This window comes from Heterodontus francisci, chromosome 36 (genome assembly GCF_036365525.1).
Source record: "Heterodontus francisci isolate sHetFra1 chromosome 36, sHetFra1.hap1, whole genome shotgun sequence".
Taxonomy (NCBI): domain Eukaryota; kingdom Metazoa; phylum Chordata; class Chondrichthyes; order Heterodontiformes; family Heterodontidae; genus Heterodontus; species Heterodontus francisci.
In genome coordinates this window covers 35,929,599-35,950,441 of record NC_090406.1, presented here as the reverse complement: position 1 = coordinate 35,950,441, position 20,843 = coordinate 35,929,599, and the positions used below count along the sequence as shown (strand labels likewise).

The window sequence follows — 20,843 nt, the reverse complement described above, 5'->3', positions numbered from 1 at the left end:
TCTCATCGACGGGTTTGCGGCTGCCTGCAATGAATTTGGCCTAACCATCAGCCTCACGAAGACGAACATCATGGGACAGGACGTCAGAAATGCTCCATCCATCAATATTGGCGACCACGCTCTGGAAGTGGTTCAAGAACAAAGAACAAAGAAAATTACAGCACAGGAACAGGCCCTTCGGCCCTCCAAGCCTGCGCCGATCCAGATCCTCTATCTAAACCTGTCGCCTATTTTCTAAGGGTCTGTATCTCTTTGCTTCCTGTCCATTCATGTATCTGTCTAGATACATCTTAAAAGACGCTATCGTGCCCGCGTCTATCACCTCCGCTGACAACGCGTTCCAGGCACCCACCACCCTCTGCGTAAAGAACTTTCCACGCATATCCCCCCTAAACTTTTCCCCTCTCACTTTGAACTCGTGACCCCTAGTAATTGAATCCCCCACTCTGGGAAAAAGCTTCTTGCTATCCACCCTGTCTATACCTCTCATGATGTTGTACACCTCAATCAGGTCCCCCCTCAACCTCCATCTTTCTAATGAAAATAATCCTAATCTACTCAACCTCTCTTCATAGCTAGCACCCTCCATACCAGGCAACATCCTGGTGAACCTCCTCTGCACCCTCTCCAAAGCATCTACATCCTTTTGGTAATGTGGCGACCAGAACTGCACGCAGTATTCCAAATGTGGCCGAACCAAAGTTTTATACAACTGTAACATGACCTGTCAACTCTTGTACTCAATACCCCGTCCGATGAAGGAAAGCATGCTGTATGCCTTCTTGACCACTCTATTGACCTGCGTTGCCACCTTCAGGGAACAATGGACCTGAACACCCAAATCTCTCTGGACATCAATTTTCCCCAGGACTTTTCCATTTATTGCATAGTTCACTCTTGAATTGGATCTTCCAAAATGCATCACCTCGCATTTGCCCTGATTGAACTCCATCTGCCATTTCTCTGCCCAACTCTCCAATCTATCTATATTCTGCTGTATTCTCTGACAGTCCCCTTCACTATCTGCTACTCCACCAATCTTAGTGTCGTCTGCAAACTTGCTAATCAGACCACCTATACTTTCCTCCAAATTATTTATGTATATCACAAACAACAGTGGTCCCAGCACGGATCCCTGTGGAACACCACTGGTCACACGTCTCCATTTTGAGAAACTCCCTTCCACTGCTACTCTCTGTCTCCTGTTGCCCAGCTAGTTTTTTATCCATCTAGCTAGTACACCCTGGACCCCATGCGACTTCACTTTCTCCATCAACCTACCATGGGGAACCTTATCAAACGCCTTACTGAAGTCCATGTATATGACATCTACAGCCCTTCCCTCATCAATCAACTTTGTCACTTCCTCAAAGAATTCTATTAAGTTGGTAAGACATGACCTTCCCTGCACAAAACCATGCTGCCTATCACTGATAAGCCCATTTTCTTCCAAATGGGAATAGATCCTATCCCTCAGTATCTTCTCCAGCAGCTTCCCTACCACTGACATCAGGCTCACCGGTCTATAATTACCTGAGTTCACCTACCTAGGCTCAACTATCACCAGTAACCTGTCTCTAGATGCAGAAGTCAACAAGTGCCTGGGTAAGGCTTCCACTGCTATGTCCCGACTGGCCAAGAGAGTGTGGGAAAATGGCACACTGACACGGAACACAAAAGTCCGAGTGCATCAAGCCTGTGTCCTCAGTACCTTGCTCTATGGCAGCGAGGCCTGGACAACGTATGTCAGCCAAGAGTGACGTCTCAATTCATTCCATCTTCGCTGCCTCCGGAGAATACTTGGCATCAGGTGGCAGGACCGTATCTCCAACAGAGAAGTCCTCGAGGCGGCCAACATCCCCAGCTTATACACACTACTGAGTCAGCGGCGCTTGAGATGGCTTGGCCATGTGAGCCGCATGGAAGATGGCAGGATCCCCAAAGACACATTGTACAGTGAGCTCGCCACTGGTATCGGACCCACCGGCCGTCCATGTCTCCGCTTTAAAGACGTCTGCATACGCGACATGAAGTCCTGTGACATTGATCAAAAGTCGTGGGAGTCAGTTGCCAGCGTTTGCCAGAGCTGGCGGGCAGCTATAAAGGCGGGGCTAAAGTGTGGCGAGTCGAAGAGACTTAGCAATTGGCAGGAAAAAAGACAGAAGCGCAAGGGGAGCGCCAACTGTGTAACAGCCCCGACAAACAAATTTTTCTGCAGCACCTGTGGAAGAGTCTGTCACTCTAGAATTGGCCTTTATAGCCACTCTAGGCGCTGCTCCATACACCACTGACCACCTCCAGGCGCTCACCCATTGTCTCTCGAGATAAGGAGGCCAAAGGAGGATGTTCAGGAAAATGTGTGTTTCAGTTGTTCTTCAGTCGAGGTGCTCTCTCTATTGAGCTCAGAGCTAATCAGGCTTACTTTGCATCATTTTGGCATATTCCATTTCTCCCTGCCTGCTCAGCCAAAGCTGATGCACTTCTTTCACCTTTACATGCTTTGCTCATTCTGAAGAGCACTGCTTTAATAAAAATTGTGCTTCAGAAACAGACAGGATATCATGCCTCATGCCCTCAGGGTTTAGGAGAGTCTTCTGTTTGCTCGCAAGTAATCCTGAACGACACTCAGGCTTTAATTAACCAGCAGAATTTTTCAAAACAACACGTTTTTAATTTATCACCATGGCCAATGTGTCTCCAGGTTGGGATTATGCATAAAATGTTGGGGATTGAGTGAGTGTTTTCACAAGCTGCCAACATTAAAGGACTGGCTGTTTTTTCCTTAGGGAATCACTGGAAGAATCTAGACTTGCCCTCCACTAAATTGGGTGCAAACCATTACCTGGGCTATCGATCCTAAATCTGATTTAAAACGAAGGTGCTGAAAGTAAATATCTTGCTCACAATTTACCTTGTTTATAAATAGGCAGGTGTGCGATAACCTGATTGGTAATCGGAGTACAGTCTGTGGGCCATAAATTGGTGAGCCCCCGAAAACAGGCGCCAACATCATGCTGCTTGCTAATTATAATGATTGCTGCATGCATCCAATGCTTCCAGCGCTGTTCATTGGCTGCACCTATCAGCAGGGGCCCAATATCGTTGGTAACTTGCACTACTTGGGCAGTGGGGGGTGGGGGTGCATTGTGGCTGCAGCAGATGCTGCAAGTCATTGTGCAACTGAATTTTACCTGGGACAGAGAGATCAACAGCTGGCCAATGGGATACAGCAGCTGCCAGGTTTTCAAATGCTGCACTGGATGTCTTGGTGGAGGAGGTTGGAAGGAGGAGAGATCCTCAGGGGCAGGAGGTCCTTCAGTCACATAATGAGAAGACAACAGATAGCCATGGAGGTCAGTGCCAGGACCTGGATACAATGCTGGAAAAAGTTTAATTACATCACACAAGTGGTCAAGGTCAGTGAATGTATTGCCAAATGTCGTATCTTACCAACTGCACCACTAGCCACTGGTCAATTCACTACACCCACCAATAATCTCCATCACTCAAGACTCACATGCTTCACCTCACCCACAAAAGCTTAGCACTATTGCAAGCCTTAAACCCACATCTGCCAGCTTGCGCACACTGCCAGCTATTTAACCATAACAGCCAGATCACCCAAATGCATTGCACAACACTCACTGGCACACTTCCCCTTCTCTGTTGCAGAATGTGCTGCACAACAGGAGGCATCAGGAAATAATCCGAGGGGGTGAGGCATACCTGCATGTCCTAACCCCAATGGACAAGGCATTGTTGGCCATTATAGGAAGGTGTATCTGATGCCATGGCCAACAGCAGGGCTGAAGCCATTGAAGATGATGAGGGTATCTGCACACCTAATCCTCCTTCTCTCATCTCATTCCTCCCTCACCCTACAATCTCATCTGACTGAGAAGCTGCTGATGGTGTTAGCTTGCACCTTTTAAATTTTTCCTCTTCCCTCACCACAACCTTACCCTTGTCCCTTTTTCCCATTTAGAGACCCAACAATTGCCACCTGGCCAGGGCACGGAGGAAGAGAAAGAAGCGGCGAAGATGAAAAGATTTCAACGTTGTACAAGAAAAGAATAGCACAGGTGCCAGGTTGCCAGAGAGTGAAGTCACACATGGGTTCTGCAGCCACAGGACTTTGATGCATCAGGCTGCAGAGGAAGGCTGATGGCATGCACGCCCAAATACTTGATGCACTGGAAACCCTGCCAGAACAACTTGCATTCAATGTCAAGGAGCATGGAGGAGTCCGGCACCAACCTGGCACAGGGCTTTGCAACACTGAACGGGTGGCCACCTTGATCAACGCACCTGTGGAGCCAACCATGATACAGTGCCTGATAGCTGATGTCTCAGCTTCCATTGCAGCAGAAACAAGATCCAGGGCTGAGTGTAAGCTCAGACTGTTGTGATGCAGTCTCAGCTTGCTGCCATGGAAGATCAGGCCGCTACCTTCATGGCTTTAGACAGCAAAGAGACTTTTCAGGCTTCACTGCACTCCTGAAATCTGTTCTCCAACATATTTGCTCCCTAAAGACCCTCTGCAGATATGGCCTCCAGCTGAGAGCTCTTCTCTCCCTCTTCCAGCAACTTATCCTGCTCTGCGTGTTCTCTGCTAGTAATGCTTAATGCCAAGAAGAAGCCCTACTAAGTGACCCATGTCTAGAAACAACTGATCTATGCAAAAACCTTAAGTCGCCTAAAAAGTACCTCAGCACCAGCCAGGCCACTCCCTATAGATTACTGAAGCTTTGAAAAAGTATGGAAAAGCAACCAAAATGTGTACAATTGTACCAATAGCCAGAAGAAATAATCCAGCAACTAACCTGTAAGTACGTGATGATCCTTTTAAATAGTGTTTGGTGGGGGGTGGAGGGGGGGGGGTTGTGGGCGGGTTGGGGTCCTTCATGTCGTTAAATACATGTTCAGCTGTGGGGGGAGTGGGTGGAGGGGTGGGGGGGGGTGATTATGAGAACTCGTAGGCTGGAGTGTAGAGCCCCAAATTGACAATGCTGGCATCCAATCAGCATTGCATGCTGATTAATGTCATGTTCTGCCTGCTCTGCTTGTGCGTGCAAACCCCTTTACCAACATGGAGTCTGGAGCACTTTGCATCAGAAGCATGTGTGCATGACATGGATGCCATTTTGAACCTTAACGGACACCATAACATCCACAAAATGGGCGCTAAGCCCACTTTCACCCCCACTGACTCTAATGTTTAGTTTATGTTTAGAGATACAGCACTGAAACAGGCCCTTCGGCCCATCAAGTCTGTGCTGACCATCAACCACCCATTTATACTAATCCTACACTAACCCCATATTCCTACCACATCCCCACCTGTCGCTATATTTCCCTACCACCTACCTATACCAGGGGCAATTTATAATGGCCAATTTACCTACCAACCTGCAAGTCTTTTGGGCTGTGGGAGGAAACCGGAGCACCCGGAGGAAACCCACGCAGACACAGGGAGAACTTGCAAACTCCACACAGGCAGTACCCAGATTTGAACCCAGGTCGCTGGAGCTGTGAGGCTGCAGTGCTAACCACTGCGCCACTGTGCCGCTGTGATCATTCTGATACTACAACTTTGTTATACTTTCTCTCTCAACTTTTTCAAGGTGCTAACTCCTGCTAGTTCTATGTTAGCAAGTCAAATGTATCTTTCCTAAGTAGTTGTTTGTCATGTGATCTTAGAAAATCAGTGGGTTATTCAGCTATGCAGGGTATCACAACTAAATGTGATTGTGTCCTCATTCAATACACACACACTCATTCCAACAGGAACGGTAGATAGTGACCAGGATGGGTATAGTATCCTGGAGGCCTTCATATTGGACTACCAACACATAGGAACTAGGAGCAGGAGTAGGCCATTTGGCCTCTTGAGCCTGCTCTGCCATTCAACTAGATCATGGCTGATCTTCTACCTCAACGCCATTTTCCTGCACTATCTGCATATCCCTTGATATCTTTTTTTAACATCTAGAAATCTATCGTTCTCTATCTTGAATATACTCAGTGACTGAGCCTCCACATCTCTCTGAGATAGAGAGTTTCACAGATTCATCACCATCTGAGTGAAGAAATTCCTCCTCCTCTCAATCCTAAATGGCCTACCTCTTATTCTGAGACTGTGTCCCTGGTTTTTGACTCCCCCAGCCAGGGGAAACATCCTTCCTGCATCAACCTTATCGAGCCCTGTAAGAATTTTGTATGCTTCAATGAGATTGTCTCTCATTCTTCTAAACTCTAGAGAATACAATCTCCTTAATCTCTCTTCATAGGACAACCCGCCATCCCAGGGATTAGTCTGGTGAACCTTGGCTGCACTCCCTCTATGGCAAGCATATCCTTCCTTGGGTAAGGAGACCAAAACGGTTCACAATGCTCCAGGTCTCACCAAGGTTCTATACAATTGCAGTAAGACTGCTTTACTTCTGTTCTCAAATCCTCTTGCAATAAAGACCAACATACCATTTGCCTTCCGAATTGCTTGCTGCACATGGATGATGAGTTCAAATTTCAGCTTGGAAAATTAATAAATCTGGTTATTAGTGGGCTAACAGCAGAAAATGACCATGAAAAATTACAAGGATATTGTAATAGCACTATGAGTGCACTAATGCTCTTCAACTTTAGAAAAACTACCACCCACCCACCCCCCCACTCCCCACCCTCTCTCTGTTCTGGTCCACACATGACTTTGTTCCACACTACGTGACTATCTCTTAATGCCCTCAGAGCAACTGTGGATGCGCAATAAAATGGCCTCACCAGTCTCAGCTATGTTTGAAAACTAAGGCCCGATACACCTACATAGAGCTGCCCATTTTAGATTAGCTCACGAAACACAGATTAGGGATTGAACCCGGGACCTGCATGAGGCAGGGCCACACAGACAGTGCATTTAAACACTGAGCAGTTGGGGGCAAGACCTTTAATTTAGATTTAAAGACTAAAATAACATTTTTCAAATTTGTTGAAACAATCTGCACAGCTGAAATGGCAAAAGCTCGTAGTAGTATATGGGCTTCCTGAAAGGTTTCCATTGAACCAGTAAAATTCCTTTCAAAATCTATAAACATGCAAACATTTTATTGAGAATTAGTAATGTTTTAGTTCAAACTCAGGAATAACAGAATTACAAAGTCATTAATGCATAATTACACTCGTAGTCATCAAACTGCACAAACAAAGATACTGTTCTTGTTCCAATTGCAGTCTAATCAATACATTATTAAGTTATCAGAAACACAGCATGGTAAACATCATAGTAAAGCATTTTGTTTTCTTGTAAACCTGCTCATGTGAGCAACACTGTAGCTCTCGGATGAATGAACCCCAAAGAGATACTGTCTTGGATAGACCAGGGAGAATTCAAGTTCAAAATCAGCTCATTCCCTACTTCTCATCCTCTGAAATAGCTAAATAGGAATATTTCCCCACTCAGAAAAAAAAAAATCAGAAACACCTTTTACTGCAGGTACCACCTCAACCCTGTTTCATGCTCCAATGAGTCCTTACAACGTTGATGATTGAGCATATAATCTAGGGTAATAGTTTAACGCAGTACAATGAGTTGCTGCATTTCTGTCAGTGCATGGATAACTGAAGAGGTAAGAGACGACATAAAACTAAGAGAAAAAGCATACAAAAATGCAAAAAGTAGCATTGATCCTGGCAACTGAGTGAGATACAAAGAACAGCAAAGGGTGACAAAAGTTAGTAAGAGCCACAAAAGGGACGCATGAAAAGAAACTTGCAAGCAACATCAAAATGAACACAAAATCTTTTACAGTCATAGTCAGAAAAAGAGGGCGTTCAAGAGTGATGTAGATCCCTTGAAAACTGATAATGGTGATAGTCAATGAAAATAAGGAAATAGCAGACGTGAATAATTATTTGGCATCAGTATTTACAGTAGAGAAAGAGACTTCCCAAGGAAACTAATATTGTATCAGGAATGGGAACACCAAAATTAACATAAGCAAAATAACAGGAATAAAGAAAATAATGGAACTAAAGAGTGACAAATCCCCAGGACCAGATGGTTTCCATCACAGGGTTTTAAAGGCAGGAGGTGAGAACACTGCAGATGTTCTAACTATAAGCTTTTGAAGCTGTGCTCAGTTGGTCAGTTGGTAGTGCTCTCGACCCCGAGTCGGAAGTTTGTTGAACAAGTCCCACTCCAAGACTTGAGCACAAACATTACTGATGGAGTGCTGCACTGCCATTTTTTGGATGATTTGTTAAACCAAGACCCATCTACCCTCTCATATGGATGTAAAAGATCCCATAACGCTATTTTGAAGAGCAGGGGAGTTATCTTGGCCAATATTTATCCCTCAATCAACATCACAAAAATAGATTATCTGGTCATTATCACATTTTTGTTTGTGGGAGTCTACGGTGAACAAATTGGCTGCCACATTTCCCACATTGCATTTCAAAAGTATTTCATTGGCTGTAAAATGCTTTGAGTCGTCCAGAGGTCATGAAAGGCACTATATAAATGCAAGTCTTTTTCTTTTTTCCCCTCGATTTGGGAACTGTTCCTTTAGGTTGGAAAATTGCATATGTCACGCCACTGTTTAAGTAAGGTAAGAGGGGGAAACCAGGGAATTATAGACCAGTAAGCCTAACATTTGTTGTTGGGAAATTACTAGAGTCTATAATAAAGGATAGGGTGACTGAACACTTTGAGAGCGCCAGCATGGATTTGTAAAGTGTAGGTTATGCCTAACAAATCAGATTGAATTTTTATGAAGAGGTGCCTAAGTAGTGGACAGGGAAATGACTATGGATGTTATTTATATGGACTTCCAGAAGGCATTTAATAAAGTCCCTCATAAGAGACTGCTAGCTAAAGCTGAAGGTCATGGAATTGAAGGCAAATTACTGACATGGTTGGGAAATTAACGGAGTAGCAGGAGACAGACCGTCGGAATAATGGACAGGTACTTTAACTGGTACAATATTAACGACTTAGGTGACAAGATAGAAGACCATTTCTCCAAGTTTTCCGATGACACAAAGAATGGTGGCATTTTTAGCAGTGTAGATGGAAGAATATTACAAAAGAGATATTAATAGATTAAATGAAAGGGCAAAATTGTGGCCAATGATTTCAATGTAGGCAAATGTAAGGTCACCCAGTTTGGACCAAAAAAGGATAGATCCGTGTTCTTACTAAATGGTGAAAAGCTAGAAACAGTGGAGGTCCATGTACAGAGATCATTAAAATATCATGAATAGGTACAGAAAATAAACAAAAAGACTAATGGAATGCTGGCCTTTATATCCAGAGGACCAGAATACAAGTGGTAGAAATTATGCTTACAGCTCAACAAAGTCCGAGCTACACCACACTTGGAGTAGAGTGTGCAGTTCTGGGCACCACACCTTAGGAAGGATATATTGGTCTTGGAAGGTGTACATCATAGATTTACCAGAATGATACCTGGACTACAACGGTTAAATTATGAGGAGAGATTACACGAAGTAGGGTTGTATACCCTGGAATTTAGAAGGTTAAGGGGTGATTTGATCAAAGTTTTCAAAGATATTAAGGGGAACAGATAAAGTAGCTAGAGAGAAAGTATTTCCAATGGTTTGGGAATCTAGGATTAGGGGACATAGCATAAAAATTACAGCCTGATCTTTCATGAATGAAATTAGGAAACATTTCTACATAAAAAAGGATGGAAAAGTCTGGAACTCTCTTCCACAAATGGCAATTAATGCGAGACCAATACTTAATTTTAATCTGAGGTTGATAGATTATTGTTGACAAAAGGTATTAAGGGATATGGGACAAAGGTAAGTATATGAAGTTATGTCACAGATCAGCTATGAACTCATTGAATGGTGGAACAGGCTTGAGGGGCTAAAGGGCCTCCTCCTGTTCTCTTGCTTTGGATAAATCATTGAATTGAAGCTTTGTCTGCCAGCTTGGGCGACTATAAAAGATCCAGTCTACTTTTTTTTTTGGAAGATGACCAGGGGTTTTCCCCAGGTGCACTGGCCAACATTCCTTCCTCTATCAACAACATAAACAGTTTGACCTATTAAATACATTGGCTACTTGTGAGCGAATTGGCTGGTGGATTTGCTTACCTAAAAAAGTGACTACACTTCAAAAATGAAATTGTGGTACATGAAACATTTTGAGACATCCTGAGGATGTGATAAGCTGTAATAAAAAATGCACGTTTCTTGCTCTTGCTAATTTCAGTAGTTGAGGAAGCCACGTTGCTGCTTTCAAGATGATAAAAACCCTCTGAGAATGTCACCACTTTTTTGGATGCAAGATTCCTCAGTAGTTCTAACCCAACAGCAATACGTATTTCCAATTACTGTCCTGTGTGGATCTGTTCCAACAGTTGGGGGAACTCTGGCAAGCATGACCAAGGATCATGAATCACAACTTTCAAACTATTGCCTCTAGGTACGCTAACACATGTACAGTTTGTAGCTACAGTGCTGTGAATTCTGCCCTGCCATTTAAACCGACTAGATTCCACATCAATGGGAGACATAAAATACTCAACTGAACTGCTTCTTCAATGGATTTGTGATGTAATCAGATATGATTCCAAGATCCAATGTTGATATAATCAGAGTATTATCTCATGATCCCATGCTGATATAAGAGCAGCATTATATATGAGAGGGACGATTCCATGATAGAGCACTCCCCACTGCCAACAGGGAGCGCCTCTTGGGAATGTGAAGGTGGGCAGCCCACCATTTTCCATGATATGCTCAATCCCTGTAAATACTGCTTTCCTTCTGGGAGTTCCAGATAGAAAAACCATCCATAAAGTTCATCATTTATTGCTCAATTAAGGAAAGGGCCCTCACTCCAACACACTGCTTAACGTAGAGTCACCTGCTGTTGCAGAGACCAAGTAGCTGACTACTGTCCACAGATTGTTTACAGCCTAGCCAGGATGAGGACTGAGGACTGCGCTGGCTTGGATCCTAACCAAATATTCAACCGCAGCTGTTAATGTTGCAATAAGAACTTGCACCCACATAAGCCTGGGCAAGCAAAGTTAGTGTTACACTACATTTGAGAAGAATACAGTCACATGGTTTGAATAAAGCAAGAACACGTTCAACTCTATTTCCTTCATAGGTAACTATCCTCTCTGCTATGGTTCAAATCAAACAGAGCAGTAGCTCCCAGGTTTTGTCTGTGTTAGGTGATCTCTACTGACTAAGCAGGTGGGTTGCTGTTCAGACCTATCAGGCTGGATTTTAATGTTTGTGTAGATGAACGGAGTCAGTGGGCTGGTCGGGTGGGAGGCGGGACTTTTTTGTCGATATTGACTAAGCCAATTAATAGCTGGCAGCGGAGAAGCTGGCCAATAACAGGTGGTGGGCGGGTCCTAATGCCAGTAGATGGCTGGAAGGCACCATTTTTAAAGGGAAAGACTGCATCCTTCAGGCCGACTACAGGCACAGGGTCCTGAGAAAGGGGTGCTAAGCATGGAAGCCTGCAAAGGAATGGCTTCATTGTGAGGAAGGGTGGCTCCAGGATTTAGTGACGCCTCCCTGGAGGTACTCCAGGAGGCAGCAAGGGAACGGAGAGAATTGCTGTTTCCAACTAATGGGAGGAGGAGCCTCACAAAGAAGGCATGGCTGGAGGTGGCCAAGAAAGTCAGCAACCGCAGGATGTTTGCAAGAACATGGGTCCAGTGCTCGAAGAAATTTCATAACCTGGTGTGATTCGGAAAGATGAGTGGTGTTTAGAGTTGCAAATTGGCAGCCCAGTATGAATTAAAAGATGCCCTCGAAATGTGAGGCCAGATGGTTGAGCCATGCATGGACAAGACCAGGCACTAACCTCCACATTGGAGGCACCCAGTTCATGTGCACCCAAACCCCATTTTCAGTTAGAGTGAGAAGTGCGTTGAGATGGCTGAATGGCACTTGATGCTGCCAGCCCAATGGGGCACTGCTGCACATTTACAGTGCCTCAGAGTGAGCAGCACAGCTGGGCCATAAAATGCTGTATATGTCTAAGTCTGAGAAGCACACTCACAATGCCAGGGAACATAAACACATGGGAGGTAGACTGCCATTCATCATTGTGGTGATGCTGATGGAGGCGGCAGCAATGGAGATCGGATGGGTCGCGGCAGGGCAGCCTGTTGCTGAGGGTGAGACTGAGTGTGCAGCCCATAGAAAACGAGTACAGCAATGGCTGCGTTCATCATTCCTTCGACTATGCGTGACCTGTGGCGTCTACGTGGACCTTTTATGTCACTGGATGCTCCTGATCGAGGGGAGGCACCAGGATTTGGTTGAATAACCAGTTCTTCCACATAAATAATGTCTCTCCAGCAGGGCCAACAGTGGATGAAGCAGAAATGAGAGCTCCTGGTCAACGAGGATCCACTGACATCTGAGGAGGCAGAGTCTCTTCAGTCCAGTGCACCCTCCACCAGCACAGATACTCTCATGTAAGTGAGCATTGGTGCATGTATAGAACAGGTGGCACCATCTGGCGAGCACTGCACCATGCAGGAAGAGGTAACGGAAGGCAGTGACAACTGCGGGCACTTTCCCTCAGCGGAATGAGGAGAGGGCCAGCGATGCTCAGCTTTAAGCGGATGGCGAGCCTTGGGTATCAGCAGCAAAGCAGCAGATGCTTCAGCAGCGGTGTGAAATATGTGTACATTTGTTGGAGTTTCCCGAGGCCGTATACTCCCATGTGAAAACGATGGAGGAGTCCATCCATGCCTCGAGTGGCACCATGTCTCTGGCATGTGAGCACATGGCGTCCTATATTGACAGTGTGTGGTCCTCATTGAGACATAAACGGAGCATAGCAGTGAGTGGATGCACAGACCTCCATAGCATGGCCTCATGCATGCGATGTGTGGAGCGACGGATGTCCTCGTTGTCAGGAGCTGAACTGCTGCAGGCAACCCGCGGTTTGGTCCTGAAAGGGCTGAGGAGGGACAAACTGAAGGCAATGAAAGCTCCTCTCAAGGCACTTCAATCGGACGTAGCCTGTGAGATGGTAAGGGTGTTTGATGAAAGGAAAACAAGGCCACCTGAGGGAGAGGACAATGTTTTGGTGGCCTGCTGCACTGGAACCCCTGAGAAGCATGTGCTGATGAGAGAGTCATGAGTCTCCTTGGCACATGTCACTGCCCAGTGACCTGGGTCCTGCAGCATCATCTCCATCAGCTACAGAGGCACCTCAATGTCCTCGTCTTCTGAGGAGGTGACGCACTCATTGTGGTCCTCTGGCTCCAACACGACTCCCCTCTGGAGTTGTGCAAATTGTGTAAGGTGCAGCAGATGACAATGATGTAGGACACTCTTGAGGGGGTGTATTCCAGGGCACCACCAGATCTATCGAGGCATCTAAACCACATCTTCAAAAGACCAATGGCTTGCTTGATGCTGGCCCTTGTAGTGACATGGCAGTAGTTGTATGCCTTCTCTACCTGTGTGTTAGGGTTGCTTACAGTTGTCAGCGGCTATGTCTTCAGTGGATACCCCTTGTAGTCAAGGATCGCATGTTGGAAGCTTCCTGGAAACATCACACAAACCTACAGGGTCCACTTACAGTTGCAGACCACTTGAACATTCAGCGAGTGGAAACCCTCCCTGTTCAAAAGGCACCGTGGCTGCACTGATGGAGCCTTGATCATCACAAGAGTACAGTTAATCACTAACTGCACCGGAGAGAATCCAGCCCCATCCATGAAACTGACTGCTCTCTCAGCCTGACTGCCTGATTGGTTGTAAACCTGATGCATTGGCCAGTCCGATGGTCCACTGCATCAGTCACCTGTTTTATACGCCGATGAGCCACTGACTGTAAAACCACATATACCTCCAGGCAATCCCTTGAATGAACCACAGGCCAAAAAGTTGAGCGCCACCATCACTTTCACGACAACAGGCTATGGGTGTCCACCACTTCCAATGGCCTCAATTCTTGCTCGTGTTCCACACAGGTCTACCACCACTGCCTGGAGAGATGCATCTTCAGAGACACTGGTGCTTGGCCATCTCTGTGAAGCTAAGCCTCTGACCATATAGCCTTCTGCGACCATCAGGCTGCCCTCTTGCTGCCATGCGCCTTTCTGGTCCATGTCCCATCACTTCCTCAAGCCGCTGGAGCTGTCCTGGCTGCTGCACAGTGGCTCCGTGTGGCTGCATCCCCAACTCTCTACTACTCTCCTTGCTGGAGGATTTAAACTCTGAATACAGAGCCCCCATTGGCAAATGGAACCTTCACAGCGATGAGCTTCTCAAGCACGAGTCCCACCTCCAGTCGCTGCAGTGGACCTGGGAAACATGCTTCCACTAGCAGTCCTTCACTCTGGCCTCACGGTCTGCAGTGCCTCCAAACTTGCTAGCCCTCGCTTCTTTGCCACACAGCCTTCCTGTTTCGGCATACAACTGCAAGCAATGGCTGCCACGTCCTTCCACCATTCACCTGCCAATAAAATCTCACCTCCTTTAGGAGGAGGTAAGATGCTGACCCTCCATGCATCCAATGCACACTTGCAAGATCTCAAATCAGTTGGAAAATTGCTGACAATTGGCTGATTAAATCCTTAGTTACCTGCTCGCCGCCGTTCCAGCCAAGACTGACCTGTCTGACCACTCCCATCTGGGAAGTTTGGCCAGAGTCGGGACGATGCCAGGGAGCCAGCCCAACACCATTTTACTAGCTCCACCCTTCCGCATTCATTTCCGCCATCACTGGGCTGGTAAAATTCTGCCCATCATCCCGAAGTTAGGGAGTGAAAAATCAACCATAACTCCTGTTGCTGACTTCTATCCAGTGATCTCTGCTAAAAAATTAGCATGTGCACACATCGGGTGAGATCAGGATCAGACTTGGCTGTGATGCCTTCTATGGTAAATAGCCTGTCGACACTGAACTCCAGCCACTATCAGTTAGTCACACGGCAAACGTAGCAGAAAATATTCTTACATTTGTTATTCCGAGTTTAAAAGCAATGTGAAAGAGTGCACTGTGCATAGCGACTGCAGGTGGTCTTCCTGTTTTATTTATGATGTTGCAAACACTTAGTGACCAAGGGAATGCACTCCCCCACCCATTGAATAGGCTCACATAGGAAGAACGGGATGAGGTATTGGAGCTGCAGCTGCCCACGGAACCGTTCCCACCAGGAAAGGAGGGAAGAAACTGGGAGGGAGGAATTCAGCGTGCATTTCGAAAAAGTTTGATGTTTTCTTGAGTCACCGTAAGATCTCCTTTTGTTAAGCGTATTCATATTCCTCCATTGCTAACCCAACCAAATAATGCAGCTACTAACTGGTAATAGTCAGAATAAAAAAAAATCTGAAATAATAATGGAAAGTGCTGGAGGTATGCAACACATCAATGTGCACCTATACAGAAGAAAGAGGGCTCACCTTTCATCTTCTGATACACCAATTAAAAATCTATTGTACTGTAACTATCATTGAAACCCCCTCTGTGTTGCAAAATAGCTATGATTCTATGATATTAATTTACCCCAAATCTAACACTATAATCAATACAGTTAAAACTAATCACTGATTTATTGTGCTAAACTCACCTATGTAATCTTCAGAAACAACCCTGCAGTAATATTATGATTTTCACATCAAGATTTTGTAATGCACTTCACAACCAACATGACATTTGACGTGTGGTCACTGTTGTTATGTAGGCAAATACAGCAGATGATTTGCACACAAGGTCCAACAAACAGCAAATGCTAAGTTAATCTGTTTTATTGGTGCTGGTTGAGGAGGTCCTGCTCAGCATAGTGGGGAAAGTCTTTGCTCGAGTCGCTCTGAACAGGCTCCAGAAGCTGGCCGAGCGCGTCTACCCTGAGGCACAGTGTGGCTTTCGTGCAGAGAGATCGACTATTGACATGCTGTTCTCCCTTCGTCAGATACAGGAGAAATGCCGTGAACAACAGATGCCCCTCTACATTGCTTTCATTGATCTCACCAAAGCCTTTGACCTCGTCAGCAGACGTGGTCTCTTCAGACTACTAGAAAAGATCGGATGTCCACCAAAGCTACTAAGTATCATCACCTCATTCCATGACAATATGAAAGGCACAATTCAACATGGTGGCTCCTCATCAGAGCCCTTTCCTATCCTGAGTGGTGTGAAACAGGGCTGTGTTCTCGCACCCACACTTTTTGGGATTTTCTTCTCCCTGCTGCTTTCACATGCGTTCAAATCCTCTGAAGAAGGAATTTTCCTCCACACAAGATCAGGGGGCAGGTTGTTCAACCTTGCCCGTCTAAGAGCGAAGTCCAAAGTACGGAAAGTCCTCATCAGAGAACTCCTCTTTGCTGACGATGCTGCTTTAACATCTCACACTGAAGAATGCCTGCAGAGTCTCATCGACAGGTTTGCGTCTGCCTGCAATGAATTTGGCCTAACCATCAGCCTCAAGAAAACGAACATCATGGGGCAGGATGTCAGAAATGCTCCATCCATCAATATTGGCGACCACGCTCTGGAAGTGGTTCAAGAGTTCACCTACCTAGGCTCAACTATCACCAGTAACCTGTCTCTAGATGCAGAAATCAACAAGCGCATGGGTAAGGCTTCCACTGCTATGTCCAGACTGGCCAAGAGAGTGTGGGAAAATGGCGCACTGACACGGAACACAAAAGTCCGAGTGTATCAGGCCTGTGTCCTCAGTACCTTGCTCTACGGCAGCGAGGCCTGGACAACGTATGCCAGCCAAGAGCGACGTCGCAATTCATTCCATCTTCGCTGCCTTCGGAGAATACTTGGCATCAGGTGGCAGGACTATATCTCCAACACAGAAGTCCTTGAAGCGGCCAACACCCCCAGCTTATACACACTACTGAGTCAGCGGCGCTTGAGATGGCTTGGCCATGTGAGCCGCATGGAAGATGGCAGGATCCCCAAAGACACATTGTACAGCGAGCTCGCCACTGGTATCAGACCCACCGGCCGTCCATGTCTCCGTTATAAAGACGTCTGCAAACGTGACATGAAATCGTGTGACATTGATCACAAGTCGTGGGAGTCAGTTGCCAGCACTCGCCAGAGCTGGCGGGCAGCCATAAAGACAGGGCTAAATTGTGGCGAGTCGAAGAGACTTAGTAGTTGGCAGGAAAAAAGACAGAGGCGCAAGGGGAGAGCCAACTGTGCAACAGCCCCAACAAACAAATTTCTCTGCAGCACCTGTGGAAGAGCCTGTCACTCCAGAATTGGCCTTTATAGCCACTCCAGGCGCTGCTTCACAAACCACTGACCACCTCCAGGCGCGTATCCATTGTCTCTCGAGATAAGGAGGCCCAAAAGAAGAAGCTTGAGGAGTGAATGTTGGCCAGCACGTCGAGAGAACTGTCATGGTAAATTTCATGGCCACTCAAACAAGCAGACTTCAATTTCAGGTCTCAGTCTAAAGCTAGCACCTCGGATAATGCAGCACTCCCTAAATACTGCATCAAGTTATCAGCTGAGCTCATGTGCTAAAGGCTGTAGTGGAGTTTAAACCCATATCCTTCTAACTCAGAGGTAACAGTGGTCTCAACTTCAAGAAGAACTGCAGCAGCTTGAGATCAATTGATCAGTAAAGTCCCTCTAGCTTTTGAATAATATGTTTATACGAAGTCAAAGGAGAGTTACCCAATTCAAAAATTAGAATACTTGCTTCAACACAATGAAGTCACAACACAAATTACAATAGAATAAACAATATACACACTATTCCAAACCATTCCACACTAATAGAATGACTGTACCTGAATGCGGTTTTGGTTACTGGCAGCAAGTTATCAGGGACAGTATCTGCTGGCTCACCACTAGCCTTACAATCTATTGAAGTGGGAACCGCTTACAAACTTTGCAGCTATTCTGGGGAAATAAGTCTGTCTGCTTTTTGCAGACATACAGCAAGACCTATTAAAAGGGCAACACTGCCTTGGGAAAATTCTGCTCAAGTTGTATTTTTTGTTTGCAAAATCAGAGTGCGATGTGGCATTTATATGGCATTTTCTTGAAGAAAATAAAATAGTAATATGTTTACTAATCATGTTTTGCTTTAAACCCATGTCCTTTTCTATAATAAATTCACTCGAGTACTGAAAGACACTTTGAGGATAATCTTCCCTTCTCTTATAAGCAACTGCAGAAAAGTTACTCAGGATGGTGACCATCACAATCAGTTAAGTTTGAAAAATGCATCTTCATTTCTAACATGCTGCAAGTTAACTATTAACCCAAATACAGGTTGATTTCTGAGCCTGTCCACAGGGGAGCAGCTCTACTGCTGTCATCAAAGTACTTTCCTCTCCTTCCTACTCAAAAGGCACTGCCTCTAGTTGAGAGGCATCAACACTCCTCTTCTATCTTGTCTGTGTGGCCATTCTTTGTATCTGAGCCAAGACAGCGAGTGCCACAGACTATTCACCATGGATGGTATCACAACCACACACTTTCCAGCAGCAGTCATTGGATACCAATCAGAAGGATTTTCTGATTTTTCTCTCCCTGCTACCCACCCCCCACCACCACCCTCCAGCCAAGGAGCATTGAGACCAAATATAGCATCCCTACCTAGAGTCACTCATACGATGATCAGTAACCATCAACCTGTAATTATTCCTGGAACCTTTTAGGAATGTATACCTTAATTTCACACTAGACAACAAAGCAATTAAATAAGCCTTGAGGGCAGGCCTCCGCTCAAAGATGCAAAGAAAAATTGTAGCCGTATCAGACTTACTTGGGTAGACGTCTGTTCACTAACGCAGTGGTACCCCACAACTCTGGTGCAGAAGATTACCGAATGGAACTGAACACTGGCGTGGAGGTTGACATTAGCACTGCCGAATTTAAAAAAAATACTCAGAAAATGCACTAAAGCAGGGCCAGTCCAGACTGCCATTTCTGGTGTGTGAACACCGTGTGGTCTAACAGCTGCACTCAAAGAAAGGATTGGCTATGAATTTCCAATAAACACATCATACACTTATCAATCTCCTGACCTTATCAACCTTTCCTTCTTATTAATCGCCTGACTATATCAGCTGTTCCTCTTTAATAAGGCAAGCCTGATATTCTCAGACAGTCTCCCTTTGTTTCAGTCAGTAGCCCTAGCTCCACTCTCTGTGGAGGCGACTGGAGTTGACTCCTCAATTGCCAGTGTCTAATCTCCTCCTTTTATCAGCTGTTTCCAAAGTAACACTTGGTGCTTCACTAAGACAATTTCACTTTTGTTGCTGGTGATGTCCTCGGGTGACGCAAACGTTGCAGCAACTTCAGACAGTTGTCCTCCCGGAACAACTGAAATGAGAAAACTGTTCACATCAGAGCAAGCCTCTAACAGCTGAAAACAGCTGTAGGGCTTGAACAGAACAACGGGGTCTGAAGAGGATGAACCAGTGCACAAACATATTGCTCTGAGAAAGTTTTACACTTTGCTCTTTTTCCAGATGGTGGAAGCTCCTGCTGAGTAAAGTGTTTCCCATATCCTGATATTAGTAAGCTAGAGGCTATAGAGCGAAAATGTAGTAAAGTGGAAATTTCCATTATAATGAGTTTCAGTGGCCCCCCGAAACCCCAAGTAGGTCAATGTACTGTCTGCTTTGGTAATGAGGTGTGCAGAATAGGATGGTGCCAGGTTTGGTTCCCAGTCTATTCTGGACGAAATAATCTCAACCTCAGCAGAGGTAGAGATACTACATTTAGCCTCAGTATCTGAGAGTTTGGGGTTGGGGGGAGGGGGAAAAATCTACCACCTGTATCCTATTCTGCACCTAGTCCTGCTCATCCATTAGACTTGCCCTTGGTGACCCAGCTTCCAGTCCCCCAAAGCCTGAAATTTAAAATTCTCATCCTCATGTTTAAGGCCCTTTGTGGCCTTGCCGCTCACTATTTCAGGAACCTCCTGCAGCTCTAATTACTCCCCCTACCAACCCTGAATTCTGTTCCCTCTCCCTTAGCCCCATCATTGGCAGCCATACCTTCAGCTGTTTAGGTCCCAAACTCTGCAATTCCCTCCCTAAACCCATAGGCATCTCCACCACACTCTCTTCCATCAAGTCGCTCCTGAAAACCTACCTCTTTGGCCAAGCTTTTAGCCAGCTCTCCTAATATCTCCTTCTTTGTCTCAGCTTTCATTTTTATCTGACCTGCCTTCAAATGTTTTTCTACATTAAAGGCACTATATAAATGCAAGTTGGATGCCTTAATCCGATGCCCAGTATGAGTCAGCACATTCAGGAAAGGAGGGGTTAAATAAGGGGGACAAGGAACACAGGTTCATTATTAGGCATGCACTGTATTTACCTTCACTTTCTTGCCTATTTACCTTCACTATATTGCCTGTGCTTCTCTCATTGCCTTTTGGTGTTAGAAAGCAAAATGCTAGATACCCCAGGTTCCAAGTCTATTCTGATTGACAGCAGGGCTATTCTAGACAGAGCAAGATAGAGCATGTGTTTTTCTAAAGTCTTATTAGCACTCCAGCTGTAAAATTCCAATTTGTTAAGAGAGCGTGAATTGTTGGGAGACACATTCTTTTGGTGCCAAGTGATACAGTCTTTGCTGCAGCAGAAAATTAAGAACTCACACCTTGGGAGATTGCATCTGTAATGAGATGGACATCAGGGATCTTGAAAAGCCTGTGGTACTTGGTATAAAAGTATGCAAAGTAGGTGACAATGAGCGTTCAGATAAACGAGCTGTACAATGAGAAGGGGCAGAGTACACTGGCAGTGATGGGGGAGTTTGAGCCCAGCTTCACTAAACTCCCAAGCTGTACTGTTCTGAGCTGAGGCCTCAGGATTTGGAGGCTGGCTATACAAGA

General features: G+C 45.6%; 1 protein-coding gene across 3 annotated transcripts in view; it reads right to left on the bottom strand.

Moving 5' to 3' along the window:
• sema6bb (sema domain, transmembrane domain (TM), and cytoplasmic domain, (semaphorin) 6Bb) overlaps positions 1 to 20,843 on the bottom strand; it is a 578,950-nt gene that overhangs the window by 393,886 nt on the left and 164,221 nt on the right. The window lies entirely within an intron of this gene.